This window comes from Falco naumanni, chromosome 2 (assembly GCF_017639655.2).
Source record: "Falco naumanni isolate bFalNau1 chromosome 2, bFalNau1.pat, whole genome shotgun sequence".
NCBI lineage: Eukaryota > Metazoa > Chordata > Aves > Falconiformes > Falconidae > Falco > Falco naumanni.
In genome coordinates, this window is record NC_054055.1 from 14,332,452 (window position 1) to 14,354,659 (window position 22,208).

Here is a 22,208-nt window from a genome sequence, read left to right on the forward strand (position 1 = left end):
GAAGCTGAAAATTCTTTTGATGCTTCTATCTGCAAAGTCTTAACTTACCCTTGACATTTATCTCTATGCTTGACCGACACGTAAACTCTGCCAATAACCTGTTCACTCCTGTAACTTCTAACACAGTTATTCTTCCCTTATAATTGTTTAGCCCAGTGGAGTTATGCTTTCACAGAATGGCTGAGACTGGAAGGACCTCTGGAGGTCAAACTGGTCGAACCCCCTTTCTCAAGAAGGATCACCTAAAGCTGGTTGCTGAGGACTATATCCAGATGGCTTTTGAGCATCTCCATACATGGAGACTCCACAGCCTCCCAGAGCAACCTGTACCAGTGCTTTCTTGGTCATCGTCACAGTGAAAATGTGTCGCATGGTGTACAGAGGGAACCTCCTGTGATTCAGTTTGTGCCCACTGCCTCTGGCCTGTCACTGGGCCTAGTGAAGGGAACCTAGCTCTATCTTCTTTGCACACTCCTTTCAGAAAGTTACACACATTAACGCATTTTAATCCTGGCATAGGTACAAACAGGAGTGTATGTACTATTAAGCTACACTAACCTTCCCCGTACTAAATTTTCTAACTCTTTGGTCTGCTTTCTCTTTTGAAATTCATGTTTAATATTTAGTTACCCTTCAGTTGCAGCTTATCATTTGTGTTAGGAATGATATCTCCACAAGGAGATGGAATGAAGCTGCACTAGGGGAAGTTTAGATCAAACATTAGGAAAAGGTTCTTCACCGAGAGGATGTTAGATCACTGGAACAGGCTCCCCAGGCGATCACAGCACCACGCCTGGTAACCTGGACCACACTTTTAGTCATACGGTTTAGTTTTAGGTAGTTCTGTGAGGAGCAGGGAGTTGGACTCGATGATTCTTATGAGTCCCTTCCAACTTGAGAAATTCCATGACATACCACTGCACAGTGACAGCCAAATTCATTGTGTGCACTAGTGTGTAGGTTGTACTTTTGCTCAGGCTCAGATCTGTGCCGATACATAGTAACGACACACACCTCATTTTACCAAGCTGGATTGCTTCCTTGTAATACCCCAAGACCACCCCACCCCCCAAGGAGGACAAAAATCTACCCAGTAAAGAAATTAAAAGTACATCATCATTAACATACCAAAAAAAAAAAAAAAAACCAAAAAAAACCCAAAAAAAACAAACCACACAAACAAAACAAAACAAAAAACACCAACAAAACCCCTACACAATCTCCTCTGGATTATGTTCCATAAATAGAAACATTTAGGACACAAGTAACACCTATAGCAGATAACTGTAAACAAAAACTCAATAGAAACTAATCTTTACTCATTGTTAGAAGGATGGGTTTTCCAATTGAAAGGAGCAAACTTTGAAGTATTAATGAAGAAACATAGCTGCTTGCACTATGACTGTAGGCATGCAATCATAATAAAATAATTTGGAGAGTTTCCACCACTGCACAAGAACTGTTCACATGCACATTATGGGTTGCTCTCTCCTGATTCCCCTGAAGTTAGAAGGTTAACACAGCCAAACCAGACTAACAAACACCTCTAGTAATTCCTGTTGACAACTGAATCCATCACTAATCCACCTGTCTGCTCACAACCAGATGTTGCTGTTTCTTTGGCAGAAAAAGCCGGAATTGTCCACACCTCAAGCACATTCTCAGTTCAAGAGCAGTCTGTCTTAAGTCTTTAAGACAAAAAGCTCAGTTTAGCATGGAAACAACGGAGGTATGCACACACTGACTTCTACCAACTCTGCTGCAGGGAACAAGCAGCTACATCAGACAAATTTAGGGCTTTATGGATTTAGGGGTTATGGGAAATGCATTCAACCAAAACACAAATTTAAGGGGGGGGGGGGATGTGGGTTAAAAAAAAAACAAACAAAACAAAAAAAAAAACAAACCCACCCAAACTCCATACACCACAGTTTAGGAACCTCAAGGCTGGAAGTTTAAGTGTTGAACAAGGTGAGAAAGCAAGTAAGATTTACTTGGACAACAAAGCATTGAAAACAGAAGCCTGAAGAGGTATGAGGACAAACTAGACAGAAGGACCAGAGCAGAAAAATCTGCTGCAGGAGGGGAATGCACATCCAGCAGAAGTCAGTCCTTCCCAGGGCCTGCAGTACCACATGCAATCATCATACATTACATTGCTTTTCTACCAACAACAAGCACTTGCAAGCATCCACTGAAACACTCTCATACCTCTGAATAAAAGAGAAAAAACATACTGCTACTAATAGCATTCCATCCATTTAATTAGTAGTAGCTACACGTAGCTAAAAGTTACAACCTAATGACTCGCAGGAGCACCTCCATACAGTGAATTTGTTTACAAAGTTTGCTTAAAAAGGAACAGCAAAAGCATGGAAATAGTTGCAAAATCAGTTATTAAGAGTTAGCAAACATGAGAATTAAGGTCTCTTATACAACATTAAAGAGAATATACACAAAAGGAGCTGATTTACCTGACCCTTCACTAACTTCTTCCACACCACAGGAATTCTCTCATTCAAAGCAAAGCTACTCAACTTTTCCCCTTGTAATTTCACGTGTGTCCCTTATTACATCCTATTTCAACGATGCTCCAAAGAGACTTAATCCCCTACTGGTCTTCTGTACAGGACTCACCACTGTAATACGTTAGCATGCCATAATAATTAACTTGTTTTCACAACACTTACACTAATTTTTTTTATAAATATGGGTATCCTTCCCATTTTATAGATGAGTAACCCAAGTTACAGGCTAAAATTTAAGAACTATCCACCAATTTTGCCTGCACTGTTAGAGAAATTTAGGGCACAACTTTAAAGTACACCATGTTATTCAGCACTCTGTCCAAAACTAAAGCTTCTGTTGAGCCATGCAGAAGTAGTCAGGGTCTAGAAACTGTCTCCCAGGAAATCAATGTTCTACTAATAAGCTCTTGTGGGGAGTTTGGTTTAAACAGACTTATCTGGGACCACAAGAAACTGATAGAAAGAATTCCAGTATTCCAAAGTGACATTCAATCACCCAAACCACTAGATATGCTTTCCCTTCCCACAGTCCCCAGTCAATTCATTTCACACTTTCCAGCTTTTGGAAAATACATCAGCCAACTTTGATACACAGCTCCAATTCCTAAATACAGCAAGTTGAAAAAATTATATATAAATTGTAACTAAATACCACCATGACGTGTACTTAAGAGGTCAGAAATGAATTAAAACTGTTTCCTATTTTTACAAAGAAATTGTTATTTGAATATTGGTTTAAGGCATTTTTGTATGTAATAGAGAAGATTAAGGGGGCAATGACCCATTAAAAAATAAAAAGTATCTCTAAACATGCTCATATATAACACTGTATGAACCTAATGGAGAGCTTACTATAGGCAACATTTGAAGCATTTTGAAAGTCTACCTCAAATCAAGCGCAGACTATTTCCTCCCGAAAATTGTACATGCATGAAAAACTCTGTTCTTAATTCCCTCAGCTGCAGAAACGCTTCCAAGAACTGCAGACTGCATAATCTAAGCCGGGCAAATGGAAGAAAAATGTGTCTCCTACTTGCTATCCCTCTGCAAAACTCCCTCAAAAATCTGAGGACTTTATCATTGGGCTTATCTATTCTTTCTTCTATTTTGAAAAAAACAGGAACACAAAATGTTATAGCCTTATTCTGACTAGTTCATACTTTCAAAGGAAGAAAACCCAACGTAAACTTTATTATATGCCATGCATTAAGCATGCGCGATCTACCTCTCTTAAACCTCTGAAAAGCACTGGGTGGCACACAGTGTCCATAGACATTGTCCCACACAAAAGCTTTCACAACTTGACGGCACAAAAAGCTTCAGTCTCTTCCACACACTTTGTTTCTATGTACAGGAAGTCATAATGAACAACATACAATGCTACATACTGAACTGTCAAATAACAAAATAATTATGCAAGACAGTATCACACATAATGGCAAGCCACCTAGCACCTCTGTAGATCTTCCCCAAGAAAAGTATCAAGTTTTTTAAGTAGGTAGATGCTGGAGGGGAATCCCTAAATACAGTAAGAAGTTTCCATGAAGTATCTTCTGCTCAATTCTCGTAACTGACAACTCATCTCAGCTCTTTTTTGTTAAAAGCAGAAATCTAACATTTGCAATGCCAAACAAAGATGTCCTGGAAATCTTATTGTCTTCCAATAACTAACTGTATCCAATTAACAAAGCAGCAAAGTGAACAGTCAAACTCAAGATGGCCCAAAGATTACATAAAGTTTTTACGTAATTTTTTTTAAGATTTCCTCATGAACGTACTCAGTGTGGATAACTATTAAAAAAAAAGAAAATCTTCATTTTTTCTCCTCCCCTCCTTTCTTGATGCTGAATTGAGCTACAATGCTGACACACTGCAGGTGTCTCACAGAGAACCAGAGGCTGCTTTGATAGCTGCAGACAACTAATGCATATACTTACACAAAAGGTGGAAAACCTCACTCAACAGTTACTTTCTAAGTGATTAAGTTTTAGCTGAATCTAGTCCTCTTTAAAAGAGATACAAAATGTAGTTTAGGTGACCACACAATGGAAGCAATTAAGACAATAACATTTTTGACTGCTAACTTCACGTCTTTTTTGTCCATTAAAGAGCGTGCAAGTGAAGTGTCTCATTCCAGCAGCAGAAGCATCCACCAGGATTTCTAATTAAGTCAGAGAAAAAGTACACACAGTTAGTATTGTCTGGAATCGATCTTTAAAGAACAGGGTCTAAATTAGAAAATCCCAGATGGGGTCCTGATCCCTGGTTACGGTACTACCATATAAATGGTGACAGACACAAGATGATTAGTACAAACATGCCCATCTGCTCTCGATGAAGTATCGTGCTTTCTGGGTTTTTATTATTACTTCTTGAAACATATTAATACCAAAGTTGTCATGAGCTGCTACAACAGAGCTGAAGACCGGGCAATATAAAAGAAGAAGAGTGATGCAGAATGTTTTTCCACTGCTTAGGGTGGGATGTGTAAAAGTAAATTCCATAGATGGAGACAAAGTAATGGAGGTCTTAATCCTTGGAACCTATTTCAAAGACTTCTTCACACTTTAGAAGAGGTTGAAAACCAGTATATACAGAAACAGACAGTAATAACTTTTAAAAAGAATGGCAGCATTAACATTTTTATTCTTAAAAATGAAGTTAAAATATTAATTGTATTTCATGGAATTGTTTCAAGTTTGATGTGTTACGGTAAATATGCATATTAATTTTTTATTGTAGAATCCAAAATGTTTCCAAGAGGTTTTGAAATAAACCACTAACTTGCTGAAATTCATTTTCATTTATACAGTTCACTTTTGATATATTTTACTTAAGTATCAAAACTAAGCAGAAAAAAATATCAAGTTTTCTGCAAGACCACATTCAATTGAAGATGTCACCAATGGAAAAGCAATAGGTATATCATTTACATATCTGCACAGTCTTAACTTTTAGATGTTCAACCTCTGAGGGCAAGGAGAAGTTTGGTGGGTTTTTTTAAAGCATATATTTTGCAGTTCTTTAAAAGCCTGCGCATGATTCCTTCCAAGATCTGTCAATGCTATTCAAATACTCCAGAAGGTCTACAGATTTGGTAAATCAACATAACACTTCACCACCAAAGATCGTCACACTAACCCATCCTTTAAAAAAAAAAAAATCTCTGCTTTCCCTTACCAAACAATTCCAAAACTGAAAGCCTCCAATACTCTCTCGGTCTTTCCAAAGATTATTTCAGGCTGCAGTATTGACATTATGTGCTAATAGCAAACACACTGTTACTTTAGAAGCTTGTTAAAGGGAGTATGGTACTGACAAGTGGCAAGATAGTGTACGACACACAAGAAGTACTTTTAGGGTCTAATAAAGAAACTTGTCAGAAGGCAGGGAGGAAGACTGTGTCAAGAAAGAGAAAGGTATGTATTTGGACTAAGAAATATTAAGAGAAAGGGATATTAGAATGAAAACGGTAGAGAAAAACAATGAGTTGTAGTATCACATTTTCCTCCGTTTCCTACTTTGCATGCTATTACTGTTCAGCTTCACATTTTCTTATTCATTGCTCCCATGAAAATTCTCCTTGTGCAACAAGTAGCCTTTATTACCTCTTCCAAAGTCAGGCTAGAAGAAAACACATTTACTCCAAAGATCTTTAAATGAAAATCCCTTACTAAAAGGCTTCTACACATAGCCCATACAATCTCTTGCTCTTCTGTACGAATATAAACTGTGTGACTGAAGAAAGAGACAGAGAGGAAAAATGCATAACCTGAGAGCCTGGTAGACAGCAACGTATCCCAAAAGAAAACCCATCTCTTTTGATCTACAGGACGTAACCAAGCCTCCTGTTCTAGAGCCAAAAATGGATAACGCCTGAGGTCATGCCCATATTTCATTACTATGCTTTTCCAGATGCTAACAATGACTGTTAGATTTTATATTTTTAATTACAGCTTAATAATGACTTCGCTGACTTGCTCAATTTAAGTCCCTAAGTAACTTGATAGATACAGCCTAAACCCAATATTTAGATGGCACACAAGGGTAAAAAAGAACATACAAGTGTTACACACATATGATTTTCCATTTTAATTTGATTTATTTAGCTGTTTCATCAAAAGCTGAACTACAGTTTATCCAATCCATATAGCAACTAGCGATGGGAATGCAAGAGACACACAAACAAACACTACTGTGTAAGAACTGTATTAAAAAATCCCAAACAAACAAAACACCACGCACAAAACCACGCCACACACCCCCACCTCACAGTAATACAAGTACAACCTTGCTTCAAACACAGACACAAGATGTCATGCGAGTACTGAAGTACTGCACTACTTTCTCCAGCGCTCCAGTTCATCTCCAGTGCACACTTTCAAATGCCTGTGATGAACGTGATACACACACCTCTGTTAAACTACCTTACCTGATTGTCTGTCACTATCAGTTTTCTTTTAGGGTGGTCTGCGCATAGCATACATTCAGCTATTTCGCATCTTTTTGAGGTATCTCTTGACCTAAGTATATATAATATTTAGAGCGTATCTGTATTGCATACGAGACATACCAAGCAAAATTTTTATCATCTGAAAACTGAACGATTCCACTAGTTTGGAAGGCAAAAACCCGAAGGAATGCACATCATCTTATCTCCATCCCAAAATATGATTTGACACCCGCTTTCAACTATAAAGCCACTCAAATTTTCAATGCTCCCTTCCATTCCATCCCCAGCAAAGAGAAATCAACTACAGCCACAGCACCTACCCAGCAAGCACAAAACAAAGACAGACACGAGAATACTTCAGCAGTTGTGTTAAACGGGAGAACAGAACGGCTCACAAAATTATCACAGCCCTCAGCAAGCAGCAGCGCAGGAGGCAAGCACCGAAGTCAGAAGGCGGCTTGCACGGCAAAATCCAGCTCCCTAGGAGCTGCTCTGTGCTGCCGTTTAATTTTTCCAGGATTGTTCACCATCATTAATTGTTGATTTGTTTTGAAGAATAGATAGTGATTTATTTGCAGCAGGATGAAGTTACAGACCTAGATTCCTGACCAGAGGCTCTCAACGTAAACAATACATAACCTATAAATTAACCATTCCCCATCTGGCAATTCAGATGTAAAATTCATAGTTTTCCACCTACCAGGCGGCGGCAAACCCCCCCACCCCCGCCCCCCTTCCTTCCCGAGCGCTTTCTAACAGAGCCTGATACAAAGTGGGAAGGAAAAAGAAAGCGGGGGGTGGGGGGGCAGCATGAAAGAAACGGGCTCGCAGAAGTAGGGACCCACCAAACCGAGGTCCTTAACGGCCGCCAGCTCCTCCCGGCTGACGATCGCTGCGAAGTGCGGGGCGGAAAAACCGAAGCGGGCGGCGAGGGGAGGTGGGGGTGGCGGGGGGTGTCCCCTCGCCGAGCCCGGGCAGCCGCGCGAGGCGGCGGGAGCCCCGGCGCAGCCCGAGCGGGGACTAGGCCGGCTGCAAGGGGCAGGGAGGGGACACCCGAGGGAGCCGCGATCACTCACCACAACGGGCGAGCAGCCTCCTCCCTCCCTCCCTCCTTCCCTCCCCCCCGCCCCCGCCGCCCGGAGCCACCGGCGCGGAGCGCGCGACACCACCCGCCGGGCCACCTGGGGGGGGAGGGGGAGACCCCCAGGCACCGGGGCAGCGCGCACCCAGCCAAGGTCACCCCCTCGCGGGGCCCCGCCGCGCCCGGGGTGCGGGGGAGTGCGGGGGGGGGGGGAGGGAAGGGAAAGGGGGGGCGGCAAATTTAATTTGTGACGCCGGCCACAGGAAAGGGGGAGGGGAGCAGCCCCGTTAAGGGGCGAGGGGGATGGGAAGGGGGGGGCTCCGCCACGGGCCAAGGGAAGGTCTCGCCCCCCCCCCCTCCTCCTCCTCCTCGAGCGCTGGCCGCGGAGCTCGGTCCGAGCGGGCGCCCCCCACCCCCCGCCACAGCGAAAGGAAAATGGAGCGAGTACGCGGTGCGGGTAACCGTGGCCGAGGCGCCGGGCTCCTTACCCCGCCGCAGCCGCTTCTCCTCGCTGGTCCCAGGCGGGTCCGCTCCGCGCTGCCGCTGCTCCGGGCTCGGAGAGGAGCTGCCGCCGTAGCCGCAGCCAATCGCCTCTAACCCCCTCCCCTTCCGCAGCTCGCCCCGGTCCCCCTGTCGGCTTCAAAATGGCGCCAACTTGTCTCCGACTGCTCCAATGGAACCGCCGAGGGAAGCGAGCGGGGCCAGAGCGGGGCAGCAGCGCCCCCTGCCGGCCCCCCCGCCGCCGCCACGGCGCGGGCACCGGCCGGAGCCACCGGTCGCAGGGCCCCACGACCAGCGCGCCCCGGCCCGCCGCGCCGCCGCCGCCGCCGGCAGCCGCGGAGCACCGCTGCCAGGCGGCGAAGCCCGGGGGAGAGGTGGGATGTTAAAAGCCAGGACCCCTCCCCACGCGTGTTCGCGCCCCGAGGCCCAGTCCAGCCCTCGCCCTCCAGCCGGGGAAGCCCACGACGGAGCCTGCCTCCGCGGGCAGACCACCGGCAGCCGCGCCGGGCCGTGCCGGAGCCTTGCCAAAAGCGAGGAACGAGGTTTGGGAACGCGGCGGCGCGGTTTCCCGGCTGGCCGAGCACCTTACTTCAGCAGTCCCGGCCGCCAAACTGCAGCACTCACAGAATCAGAGACCGTGAACAGGAGATAAAGCGACGGCCCGGACCGAGAGAGGGCCGGCGGGGCGGCTGGAGGATGAACTGCGGCCGGTTATCTGCTGATGTGCACTGCGTGAATTAGTGAAATAAGTCTTTCCCTCGAACAATGCGAATTACTAGGGGATTACTGTAAAACGGTAAGGAATTAAGTTGCTTAACTGCGGAGAAAGAGCAGAAAACGCAGCAGAAATCGCTCATCACACCCCTTGGTTTTGCTTCAGTAACTGCAAGAGTTTCAGGGCCGCACGCACAGGAAAATGCAAACAGAAAAGTGATGTAATATCTTCTCACCGCCACAGATAAAATGCTACATTTATGAATGACACATCAGGAGAATATGGAAGTGTTTAGAGCATTATGATTTTGAAAACATAAATCATCCTCGGTGGGTCTGTTGAAATATACTCAGGGCTTTGTCCAGTGTGAGAAACATACTTAACCAGCATGTTAGCCAAGACACTGTAACTAGTATCTAAAATCCTTAAGCAAGTTCCCTCACGGCTTCTGAACTTGCTAAACACACTGTAAACCACCTTTGCCTTATTTTCATTCTGGTTCTAAACTAAATTAAATAGCCCCGTCTTCTACTAAAGGCGACATCAGTCCTGCCAGGATGAACTGCCAGAACTACTACATAGAACTCACTTTTCAAGCCCCCAAACTCCCCTTGTTCACACTTCTGGGTGAATTATGTTTGTCCCGCTCTTCCTGAAAACAAAAGTACTGCCGCACAGGCAGAAGAGAGTGGAATACTTTGCCTGACAGTTTTGTATTACTTCTTATTGAGAAGGATCCCACACTTGCAGTCCGGGTTATAATTTTTTTTTGATGCAGCTTGAACAATTTCCCCTCCATTCCCCCACTGCCATCTACCTGGGCTCAGCGAGAGACAAAATTTTAGGCTGGGGAACACACCTGCCTCCTGCTGAGCGCTCGCACGCCTGTGCGGTGAGACTTAGAGACCGCTGGAAAAGTCAGAACCTTCCCACAGCCACTGAAATTGCAACACCAGGTGTGTAACTGTGAAAGTAACTAGAATGCTGAAGTGCTTCATATGCAAGTCTTTCGCTCCGTCTAAGTGCTGGAGCAGATAAAGCAGCACGTTAACGCTTTCAGCTCCGGTCGGGACGCCTGGAGCCCTGAACGCTTCCAGAAGCAGGGCGAGGTGCCGTGCAGCGGAGGCCTCCCCCCGGTTACGCTCTGCCCTTCGTTTCGTGCCTGCACCGAGGCTCTTCAGCGTTTCAGAAATCGACGTTTCGGAGGTAATTCTTCTCCCTCCTCCGCCCCGCTCCGGGTTTCGCCGCCGCCGAAGCGCGGCACCCCGCCGCGCCGTGCTGGCTGCAGGCGCCGCGGAACGCCAGGGGCGCTCGGCTGCCGCCGCCCCGCCGCAGTAGCGCGGGCGGCCCTGCGGAGGGAGCCCGTCCGACACCGCTCCGCCCGCCGGCCGGGCCGCTCGCCGTCACCCGCCGGGCCGCGGCCCGTTCCCGCCCAGGGAGGCCGGTGGACAGCGGCCTGCGGCGCATCGGCGGCCTTTGGTGGCGGCCGTAGGGCGGCCGCGCCGTGAGGAGGCGCCGCCAAGCCGAGGCCGAGGCCCGCTGACCGTGGGCGGCAGGAGGCAGCATGGAGCTGCCGCTCCTCGGCGCTGGCGGAGTGTCCCGACTGACTGGCCGGCCGCCTCAGACCTCCTTACACGGTCGTGTAGTGGCTCAGCTAGATGTGTTGCGCGGGAGCTCGCTCCGAAAATAATTTGGAAAGACTTAGGAACCCGTACTCTGCCTGCAGCAGGGAGCAGCAAGTAGCCGGTCCCTCTTCGATGCAGTCCTAAAAGCGCAGAGCTGTGCCCGGCAGTCTGAGCCAGCGCTGGGTACGGTCCCCGGGGCAGGCTCGGGCTCTCCCACATGAAATGCCACATCTCACAGGGCACCGGTAACTTTAAGCAGACTCCTTTTTACTAGACTAGATTTGCCACTTTCTCAAAGCACAGGCAAAAGTAAGGACTAATCTATGTTACAGGAGCTGCATACTTCAGAAAGATTAAAAATATTTGCACAAAATAAATGTTTTGTTTACAGTATGACATACAGAGAAAGCCACTGCCACAGACCTTCAAAAATCAGATCTTTCACACAGAATGTGTGTTGAAGGCACTGTTCACCTCTTAGTGTTCAAGCAACAATGATGAACATCCCAGGCCAAGAACATCCTACACAGCAGTACTCTTCTCACAGCTTTCTCTCTGTAAAAAAGAATGTGTGAAAATAGCAGACTACAGTGACAAGGAAAGCTTTGTACTCAGAAATACACAGAATCTTCTCAACAATGAAAATGTCCTTCTTAGTCAGACCAAAAGTCTGTCTAGCCCTGTATTTTGTAACCAGCAGTGGCACCACCATCAGCAACATAGTTTTCCCAGAGACCCACACCTTGCATTTCCAGCTTGCTGTTCCCTGCAGTCTTCCCAAATGCAGGGAACTGAAATGCAAACTTTGAGGTAGTAGGATTGTAGAAGAATGGCTGCAGAAGCATGGCCTTAGAATCGCTGAAGATCTGCACAATCCAGGCCTGGTATTAGAATAGGCCTGTAATCAGAATTGTACTGAAGTTGCTGTGCTGAAGTTAACAAGAAAGGTAGCCTTGAGCTATTCTTGAATCCTGAGACCGAGTAATTATGTTGTGCCAACAGGCCGTGGCTGTAACAAGATACAGCTGCTGGGAAAGCAGGTGCAGGGCCAAGAAAGATAGGGACCGGTATGGGAATATAGGGAGTAACAAACTACAAGGCTGAAGCACAGCAACACAATTAGCTACATGGATAGAATGCTTATTTTAGTCATGATAATTAGGGGTGTGAGAACCGCGCGTGTTTAGAGACTACTAGCCAATTATATTTCTGCTTTACGAATATGCATGTGTATCGGTTCTATATAAGTAGTGTTAGAAACTAATAAAGTTGAGCAAGATGCATAACTCATATTGAGCGCCTTCTTGGCTCCGGCGAACCCTTCTTCCAACATAGGATTCCTCCATACAAAACAAGAATAGCAAAGGAAAGAGATACTGTTTAGGGAGACATGTTTACTTTATGTTGTTCACTGTACGCTCCCAGCATCTACAGCTGCTGTATATGATAGGGATACAACATGTCTGGTTTGTATATGGATGGTACACACCTGTCTAGTCCCTTTAGAATCAATTTATGGACCTGTTGTCCACTAACTTATCTAATCCTTTCTTGAACCTGCTGACACTGTATTTTCTAGACCACTTCAGTGGCAGATAACAGAAGCCCACTACCCATTGTGTCAAGAACATTATTTCTGCATTCATCTTAAACAGGGCCTTACTGATTAGTAAAATTTGATCATGTGCCTCTCAGCCGTGTCTTCTCACAATCAGAATCCAAACCCTTTTAGTCCCTACTTTGTCAGACTGCCAGTCTCTCCCCTTGGATCATTTTAGTTATCTTTCTCAACGCTTTTTAAAATTTGTTGTGTCCTTGCAGACCAGAGCTTCATGCTGTACTTAAGATAGGAGTACATTGAGACTTCCCACAGAGCAGCAAATTGCCTCCTGTCTTGCTCTCAGTACTCTTCCTAATGATGCCTTACATCTCTGTTGTTCAGTGCATTTTTTTTGGTTGCTGCTGCAGTTTGAGCCAAAGATTTCAGAGCTGGCAACAGTGACTTCAAGACTTTGTGTATTTACACTTCCAGGCCTGAAAGGTAATGCTGTGCTTTACCTTACACTGATCTACTTCAAAGCCTATCTGCTTTTTACCCATTGGCTTTTGTGAGGCATTCTGGAGTTCTTTCCACAAGCGCAGCATGTGACTGCCCTAAGGAGTTTAACACTATCCAAGCATAATTCAGTGTACACCCCCTTTTCTGGGTCATTGAAGAAGATAAAAGATGGTTGTCTAAAACAACATCAGTAAACCCAAGCATTTCTGGAGGACAGCATTGCTGACTTTTCTCCACCCTGGAAAGTAAACATTAAACTGTACTCTCTGTTTCCATCCTTCAGATTTCCAACTCATAATAGGACATTTACTCCAATTCCATGGTAACTTTGTTTAACACATTTTGGTGAGGAACCTGCACAAATGCTTTTAGAAAATACAAGTATGTACCCTGTTTTGTCTTTGTCCACATACTTCCTGACTCACAAACCTGCTGGAAGCCTGTGACCATCTCAGTATCTCCCTTCAGAGAAACCGTGCTGGTGCTTTGCCAAGACATTGTGTTTACCCATGGGCCCAGTGATCTTTTATAGTGTTGGTCTTTCCATGCAGATAGAAGTAGGAACAACTGTCAAGGTAACTCACCACCAGAAGATTCACTAAATATTTTTCACTGTGTCTCCTTCCTCACCACAGTAACCCTAAGGCATTTGCATGTGTGAATCTCTTTATATGTTTTGCCTGAAAGTCCCTCCATTTTTTTCACTCATGGACTTGAACCAAAGAAGTATGGGAAGACATAGCAACTTTAAGGATACTTCAAAACAGAACAGACAAAACATCCTAGCTTTACCAGTCATACCTTTATTTTTATAAGAGCTCTAACATATATCTCACAGGATTGAACAGACAGGGACTTCAGGAAGAAAGCTGACATGTTAGAAGTGACATAGACTTTCAATCCACTCCAGCATTCCACTGTGGGACAAAGAAAAATTGGAAGGAAGCTGGGTCCTAGAATGACTCAATGCCATAGACCTCAGCAATCCCTACTGATTCACTACACAGAAATACTAAAATTGCCTAACAAAATCCTAGAGTCCCAGACAGAACAAGTGAAGGAATAGATTGGAGACAGCAAAATCTTTTTTTCTTTCCCAGGAGAGGCAGCTATTTTAGCTTCACCATATCACAAAATTCTGTCCTGGCTAGCAAGCTCATTCTGCTCACAGGAAGGTGAACTAACACAAGAAAGAAGGGAGGGACTACACAGCAGAGACCAAGAACACCTGCTTTTGATAGCAATAAGTTGTAAATTGTTTTATCAACTTTACTACTTAAAGATTAACATTACATGATTTAAGAGTAGCTGTTAAGCAAATCCCTCCATACAGTCATCACCAGAGTCTGATGAAGGGCCAGCACAAATAACACAGAATTTGAATGTAAGCCAATTGATGGGGTTTTTATTTGAATGCAAACTGCAAGTTACGTTTCTAACATTACATGAGTGACCCAAAGGAAAAAAAAAAAAACAACCACACACTTAACTGTATCCTAAAGTAGCTTTTGTTTCCTTTTATAGATGATGTGGACAAAATCAAGGCAGAACAGAAAAGTAAAAATTGGAAAAGATTAAGAGACAGAAGGGTGCTTTTTTTCCTTTTTTTTTTTTTCCCATCATACTTATCTAAATTCCCTTTCTTAATGTAGCAGGTTTGTGAAACTTATACTTTTATTTCCAGCATAGGTATAACCACCTTTCCCTTCCGTTTATTTCTCTTGCAGTTATGAGTCGTGAACAATTGCATCAAAAATATTGTACCAGAAAAACAATTCAAATTAAATACACGTAACATATCATAAGCCCTTCACACTGAAAGGTTTTTTGCCATGTAAGAGGGAGTTAGTGCCTATACACACCTTTGCCTTGCAGGTATAGCAAATTGTCTCAGAGAAGAAATAGTTCACTTATTAGTGTTGGCTCTTCAACTAAATGGTTGACATTATTATGAACATGAGTTAACTTAGCAACTAATTTTAGTATCTCATACGTCTCTTAAGTAATTTGCAAGGAAGCCACATGGAAACAGTGACTTAAGATGACCGGAATTTTTAGACTCTTACTGTCTCTGTGAGTGCTGTTTCCAATGTTGTGTCTCTGTAAACAAAAATCAAACAGCTGAATAAGACAGTGATGCTCAGGAGCAACTAGCTTTAATACATGTGCAGTATTAATCCTAATGTTTAGTAAGTATTGCTTTAATCTTAGTGCTAACAAGTCTGACTACCAAAAATACATATTTGTGTCTTTCTTGTGGTTGTTTTCTAATAAAAAGACAAGAGTCAAGTACTATATGATATTTTCAAAAAATTAATTTATAGAGATTACATTATGTTGCTTTTCAGGGTGAGGACTGCAGGAAGACTTTCACTCCACCTACTCATGTGCTCTCTTCATGAAACAGTTAACACTACATTGGGACACTAGTAAGATTAAATGACCTACTAAAGTAAGTCTTTCTATTAAAACAAAAACTATTACCCCCTCCTAAAACATGCCATCTCAAGTCAGCTTTAGATGCATCTTTGTCTCTGACCTCTCTTCTTCAGATAGGATCCTGAAGAGGTCAGTGCCTTTCTGGACACATGTATGGGAAGAGAGCAATAAAATGTTTCACGTTACAGCAGCAAAAAACATAATTTAGATTGCTTCTGGTCTGAAACAGAATCTGTCTCTACTGCAGTCAGGAAGTGATGGTGTTTATTTCACTACCAACCCTTTTAAGCTTTAGCTAAACCAATCTAACCATCTTGCTGTCTGATAGGACTAAGTTAGAGAGCATCAATACACAAAACTCTAAGGCTTCTAATACCAGTTTGCTGTTGGTTGTGGTTTGTTGTTTTTTTTCATTCTGGCATGGCTTAACAGTTGTTTTATTGCTAAATGTCATGGAATCTTCTTGCTGACCACTGATCACTCCAGCTATTTTCACAGTGTATTCCTATGACTGAACACTAATATAACCTATGGCAGCCAGCATCTAAAAAGCCACAGTAGTCAGGGGGAAAAAAATGGTTCTTCCCTTGGTGCCTTGCTGACAGGTATGACAGTAGTGGATTAGTATTTTGGGAGTCTGTACCAGCAGTCTTTCTTTCCCTGGTGATTAGCTCATTTTGTCAGTGAATTAAATTAGTTCTTCTCCTCTGAGTTACCTTTAATTGATTTAAATGCTCTCCATCCTTAATTGAGATGTAGGATAGAAAGTGGGAGAGGAGAGTACATAACCTAAATATTCTCAAGCAATGCTGTTAGTATGACAAAATGGGAAACATATTTAAGAACTTTTTACTGTAAGTTGTATCTGAAAGGTGAGTGTCTCTGTTGTTAAACTTCAAGTATTCAAATAAAAGTAATTTCAGGTAACAACTGAGTACTTAAAATGAATAAGTATTGTACAAAACAATGGGGATGTTAACATTGCCTTAACTAAGCACGTTTGCACTAGTTCAGTAGTACTTCATCATCTCTTTTCCTTTCACTTAAACAGTGGTTAGTATATTAAGCATGAAATACTTAAACATATTGTGCTGTGTAAAATGCTGAGTATTTTTTCACTTGCTTTATCTGATGATCTTTTTCTTCTACTCACACTTTTTGCTTTTACCATTCCACCATCTGCTCTCTATTTAAAGCTACTTATTTGAATGTCCCATTGAATTTAAGTCTACTGAAGGCATTACACTCAGTCTCCTCCATTTTAATGTAAATGTGAGCCCCTAGTTAGCCTTGCAGACTAAGCAGTGCCTGGACCTTCACCCTGAGTGTCGCTTCCCAGAAACTCCCCATGCTCTACTTTGGAACACATGAATTGTTCAGAATCATGTTTTCTTGGTTAGCTTTCCCCTAATACTTCACAACCTAGAAGCTCAGCTTTGGCATAGGCCAGCAGTTGTTACATTTTCTAAAGCACTCTGCCTTAGTAGTTAAAATTTACCATTCTTTTAGTTCTGTTTTGCTACAGTGTTTGAGACCAGCCTCACAGAACAGGTGCTTTACTGTCAAAAAAAAAAAAAAATCTACACATGCAGATTTCAGCTAAAATCTGAATTTCCCAAATTTCCTAAAATATTACATCAAAGGTTTCAAAAACCTCCAAAATGAATTAATTAGATGTTCCTTTTATTTTCTCCCTGCTATTTTTATCTCCAAAGTGGTTCATCCTGTACTGGAAGGGAATAAAGTAACAATATTTAAATGACAAGACTACTTATACCATAGTCAAAAGAAACACTAATCTATCCATGGCTTAAATATCACTTACTACTATCTGTTGCATATATCAGAACATACTCCTATCTGTCACAACCAGCAGGCTAGTAAGTATATTTTTTTCATAAAAAGATATAACTTTATCAGAATTATAATTCCTAAGGTTAATTCTCAAGTTGAAATTTGAAAATAAAAACCCTCCACTTTATTTGTGGAAATTAGTAAGTAAAACATTGTTACTGGATTTTTATGACTGAAATTTTGATGTGACATTTACATATCATGATACCTCTTCGTCATAAAAGTTTCAGAAAGCCATTTGGCAAGCAACATTCCTAGCTGGTTGAGTAAACTAGTTCTCTTAATGGTCACCGGAATTTCTCTCTAGTTTGTTTTAAATTCAAAGAATGACACAAGAGTATTTCCTATATTTTCTAAAATGTCTTGAAGCCTCATTTATTCAAACAAGTTTTAGTGAAGTACAGAGTAAGAAAACAAATTAAGGCCCAAGGTGATTATCTTTTAGAAAACTGCGTGATTAAATGTATGTAACTAGCCCTCTTGAATGCAAATGCAACTGTTATTAGAAGAACAGTGTTAGGAGAAGAAGAGTACTCTGCTACCTCAACTCTGCTACCAAGATCAAAGCACAAGATCAAAATGATTGAGCTATCATTCCTTTTATATTAAACCTTAATTGTAAAAGCCAATCTGAAGTAGTGCCCGCTGGATATTTATCTTGATTTTTTTCCCCTTGTTATTACAGATGGAGTCTCATCATTCTCTCTATCTTAAATTTGCCTAATGTTTTCTATTAAAAGACGGAATACAGACATGTATTGTTTTGCCAACATTTAATCTTCTGGGTTCATATTTTTCAAGCCAGCTACCTTCTTCATGCTGACTTATTTTGGGAAGTTTTATCTAAAATGTTTCTAAAAGCAGATTTAAGGGAAATCTTTCCTTACACAAAAAAATAGTATAATGTTTTTATGAAAAAAAAGCCCAGTGCTTCCACTTTTATGAAACAGGAACTTGTAGTTCGAGAAACTGGATGAATATTCCTCTTCCTGCTGCCATTAAAGTGTACCCAGTTACCTCTCTCACTGCAGAGAACGTATATATTTTCTGTAGTTTTCCCTCAGCAAATGGATGCCACTCTGATGCTGTGTTCCAGACATGCATGAGAAGGTAAAGGCAGCACATCAGTCTTTTGCAGGAAAGAGGAAAGTGCTAAAAAACAGAAGGAAGAAAACACCCTGAATCAAATGGAAAGGGAGAGAAGGGGGAAAAAGCACAGCATTAGTAGTGGGAAATGATACAGGACTATGGAATGTAAAGGAATAGTGGGAACCAGGCAAGAAGCAAAATCATATCGGAGAGGAACAGTAGAGGCAAGGAAGAGATGGGCGGTCATGGTGGGTAGAAACAAACTGGTGTGTAAAAACAGTTGCAAGGAGGCACTGGGTACAGCAACATGGTGGCTAGGGTCACGTAACTTGGTAACCGTTAGGGTGAGGTGATACAGTTAAACTGATGCAAGGGCTGAATGCTGCTGAAAGGAGATGTACCAGTCCCTGCACCCTCCACAGCTACTTGTTCCCGCTGCTTCCCTGGCACTGACTGGCCTGGGCCCACCAGTGATGCAGGAGCACTGGCTCTCTCTGGGATCAAACAAGAACAAAAGCTACTAGGAGAGAGGAGGCAGGACAGCAGCTAGGCATGCCCATGTATGGGAAGAGCAGCAGACACACTTTTTCTGCCAGTAGTTTAGGTTTAGTGTGGTTTAGTTGTCATTTGAAATTCCACATTATGGCATTTTTTTCTACAGAACCTGAAACCGGGCCCATGCAGAAGAGAGTTGCCTGTTAGTGCAACTACTTACTTTAATGCAGCTGCCAGTAAACCATGTAGGAATCAGAATGATCCTCCTAAGTGGACAGCTGCCATTCTCCCTTTTTAATTAAGGAAATAAAATACAAAAACCATTCTAAGAAAATGCTCCATTTGCAAGTTCAAACATTCAAGTTAAATAATGTCAAGATTAATTTTTTTCCTAGAACATTATTCACTTCCCTCATGCATACAGATTGTGATGCTATCTGTAATGTTCAAATCAACTTAAATGTACAAGATACTTGGCAAACTGAATCAAAATCTGATTAAATAAAGTGGAAAAATTTCCTTTTCTCTTAGATCAGTTAAAGCCAACATTTCATCAACTAATAGGAAGGTAATGGCATAAATGTCAAGAAACACAAGAATAGATGATTTTTCATAATTTTTTACCCATGCAATAACACTACTACACTCTTACACTTTTAATTCTATGAGAAGTTTCCACCAAAACCATAGATGAGTTTTGTATGTTACAGGAAGCATGATTTGGGTGACATATAGTAGAAGTACATGGTAGAGTTCTACCTGGTACATGGTTGAGTTCCATGCAAATTTATAAACATATGAAAAAAAAAATGTTATAAAACTCGGACTCCTTTGCAAACAAAGAAAATCCATGATCTGTTAATGCTTCTTTCTAAATATTTTCACCATTACAGTGCCCCTTGGACACTACTTTTATATACCGTATCAACTTCTCCTGATGATGTTTCTGATGGAGCTTCTTTTATCATCTAGTGTAGCCTGAGGATTGTGAGGGTAATAGTTTGTAGCTTTGTCTCAAATACATACATCTTCCCATAGGGGATCTGTAGCAGCTGGAATAGTATCATCAGGGAAAGTGTATTTTATTACCCTCAATGAGGCTGAAAAAATGACATTAGGGTATTGTCAGTTGTAACATGTGGTTTATTTAATTAGGTACACAAGTACTGGGAGAATTCCCAAAATGAAATACATCTGAGACAATTACTAGATACACAATATGAAGCGCTTGACAGCTTTGTTCTCTAGATACCACCTGCAAAAGGTCCATGTGCAGCAAACACCTATTCTCTCTAGATGGTTAACTTGGGTGTTTAATGATTTAGCTCATCTAGGGAAGCATATAATCATGATTTCAGATGCAAAATATTTTTCCTTAGGTCTAAATAATTTATAGTCTTACTATTAGAATTCTCCAAGAAGCCAAGAATCTTGTTGCAATATATTTTTAATATTAAAGACTAGCTTTACTATCTTTAGAAAATCTCATGAAAAAGGGTACAAGAACAAACCAGTGTAGCTTTTGTATTTCTGAAAATACTTGTGTTAGAAATATTCCACCAACTTGCAATAATATTCTCCTTTGTATATCTCACGTTTCTACATTTTTCTTCATAGCCAAGGTCAGTTCTTTGAGACATTTCCTGTTTTCCTTCCTGAAAGAACTCCTTCCAGCAGAAATGACCAGTTCCTTCTGAGTTTTTCTGTACTTCAACATAGCTGTACATTTTGTCTTTTTGTGGATTCCAAAACACGGTACAAAATGCAGGCCCCAAAGCCACAGCAAGGCCATATCTAAACACAGGACTGCTCGTGTCTTCCAGGAGAATTCACACATTGTTTTTCCAGTTGGAAATGGAGTGACAAGGTTATGCCACCTTTATTCCCTAGAAGGTGCACGCAGATTTCCCAGATCTGGTTGTGATGCAGACAATGTCTACATAACCAGGCAGCAGCATTAAGTGTAAATCAATACAGAAAAGTATTTGATCCTATGAGATTGTGGCATTCATACAATACACATTTCAGTAGCTTTTAAACTGGAGGAGCACTAATCTTAACAAAGCATAGTAAATGAGAAGAATCAGGAGATTCACTTAAAAAGCTCACTTCTGATCTAAATTAAAACGTTTCCACAGACACATCCATACCTTCTAACAAAACAAGGCTACCATCTGGCACTGAAAAGGAGACTGTTTTTGTTGCAGGGGTAACTGGAAGGAATAGTTGCCATGGATTTTAACAATCACTGTTTTATTTTTACCATTTATAGCAAATAAACTAATTTCAAGGATTTTATAAATTCTATAAACTAACATATTTCTGATTTATTTGTGTTATCTGAAAACATAAATGTTCCAGGTATTTCAAATGGGCACATCAGTTATAGGAGCTGTTGTGTGCACTAATGAAAATTGGGGAATTACTGTTACAAGACTGTTTCTTAGGAAAAATATGGTTTGCTTTGCATAACACCACAAGATTTGAAAAGAAGAACATAGTCACATAATGGAAAAAATATGCTCTATTTATGCTGCAGGGAAAAGCTGCAAGTTCATGTAAGTACAATACATGCATAGGAAACTTGGGCAAATTTTACATTGGGGACAATCCTCATCAGAACTTCATAATCTTGCTAAAATCTTTCTTTGTTATTCTTACACAGAAAGCAGAATACCACTTAAAGCAAAATAAACATTCTGATCCTCGAAACTCTACAGAAGAAAGTATTCTATCCTTAACATAGTAGTAAAAGTAACTTAATCTAGCACATGGATATACATAACCCATTTTAATAAATGTTCTCTCTTAGGGTTACAGCCAAAAAAATAAGCTTTATTGAAATCAACATAGACAGGCCAAACGTCTGGGCAAAATATGCCTCCACATTTTATTTCATTATGAGTCTCCGTAGTACCAAGGGATAGGACAAGAGGAAATGGCCTCAAGTTGTACCAGGTGAGGTTTGGATTGGATATTAGGAAAAACTTCATCAGAAGGGTTGCCAAGCATTGGAACAGGCTGCCCAGGGGGATGGTTGAGTCACCATCCCTGGAGGTATTTAAAAGACTTTAGTTGTGGTGCCTGGGGACATGGTTCAGTGGCGGTCTTGGCAGTGCTGGGTTAACAGTTGGACTTGATGATTATAAGGGTTTCTTCCAACCTAAGTGATTCCATGATTTTGTAAAAACCACCAGGCAGTTTTAGGAAGGTAGACTGTACCGCAGAAATCAGAGCCAAAATGCGGCGCAGGCACAGCTGAGGGCCTAGGCAGGAGAGTAGAAAATGTAGCCAACCTCCTGCCCCGTGCTTTCAGTAGCTGAGATTTTCAGTTTCACCAAGAATAAAACACCAGATGTGTCAATACGG

The 22,208-nt window shown here is 42.1% G+C and overlaps 1 protein-coding gene across 4 annotated transcripts in view; it reads right to left on the minus strand.

Annotated features, from left to right (window-relative positions):
* Positions 1 to 8,711, minus strand: part of PDS5B (PDS5 cohesin associated factor B) — a 115,164-nt gene extending 106,453 nt beyond the window's left edge. For 2 of the 4 annotated variants that reach the window (XM_040583541.1, XM_040583540.1), the window contains exon 1: positions 8,551 to 8,677. The gene's annotated coding sequence lies outside the window, so the exon portion shown is untranslated. Of the gene's footprint in view, positions 1 to 8,550 lie in introns of all 4 variants that reach the window. The other 2 variants (XM_040583538.1, XM_040583537.1) reach the window with 2 other exon arrangements.
* Between the last annotated feature and the right edge of the window lie 13,497 nt (positions 8,712 to 22,208).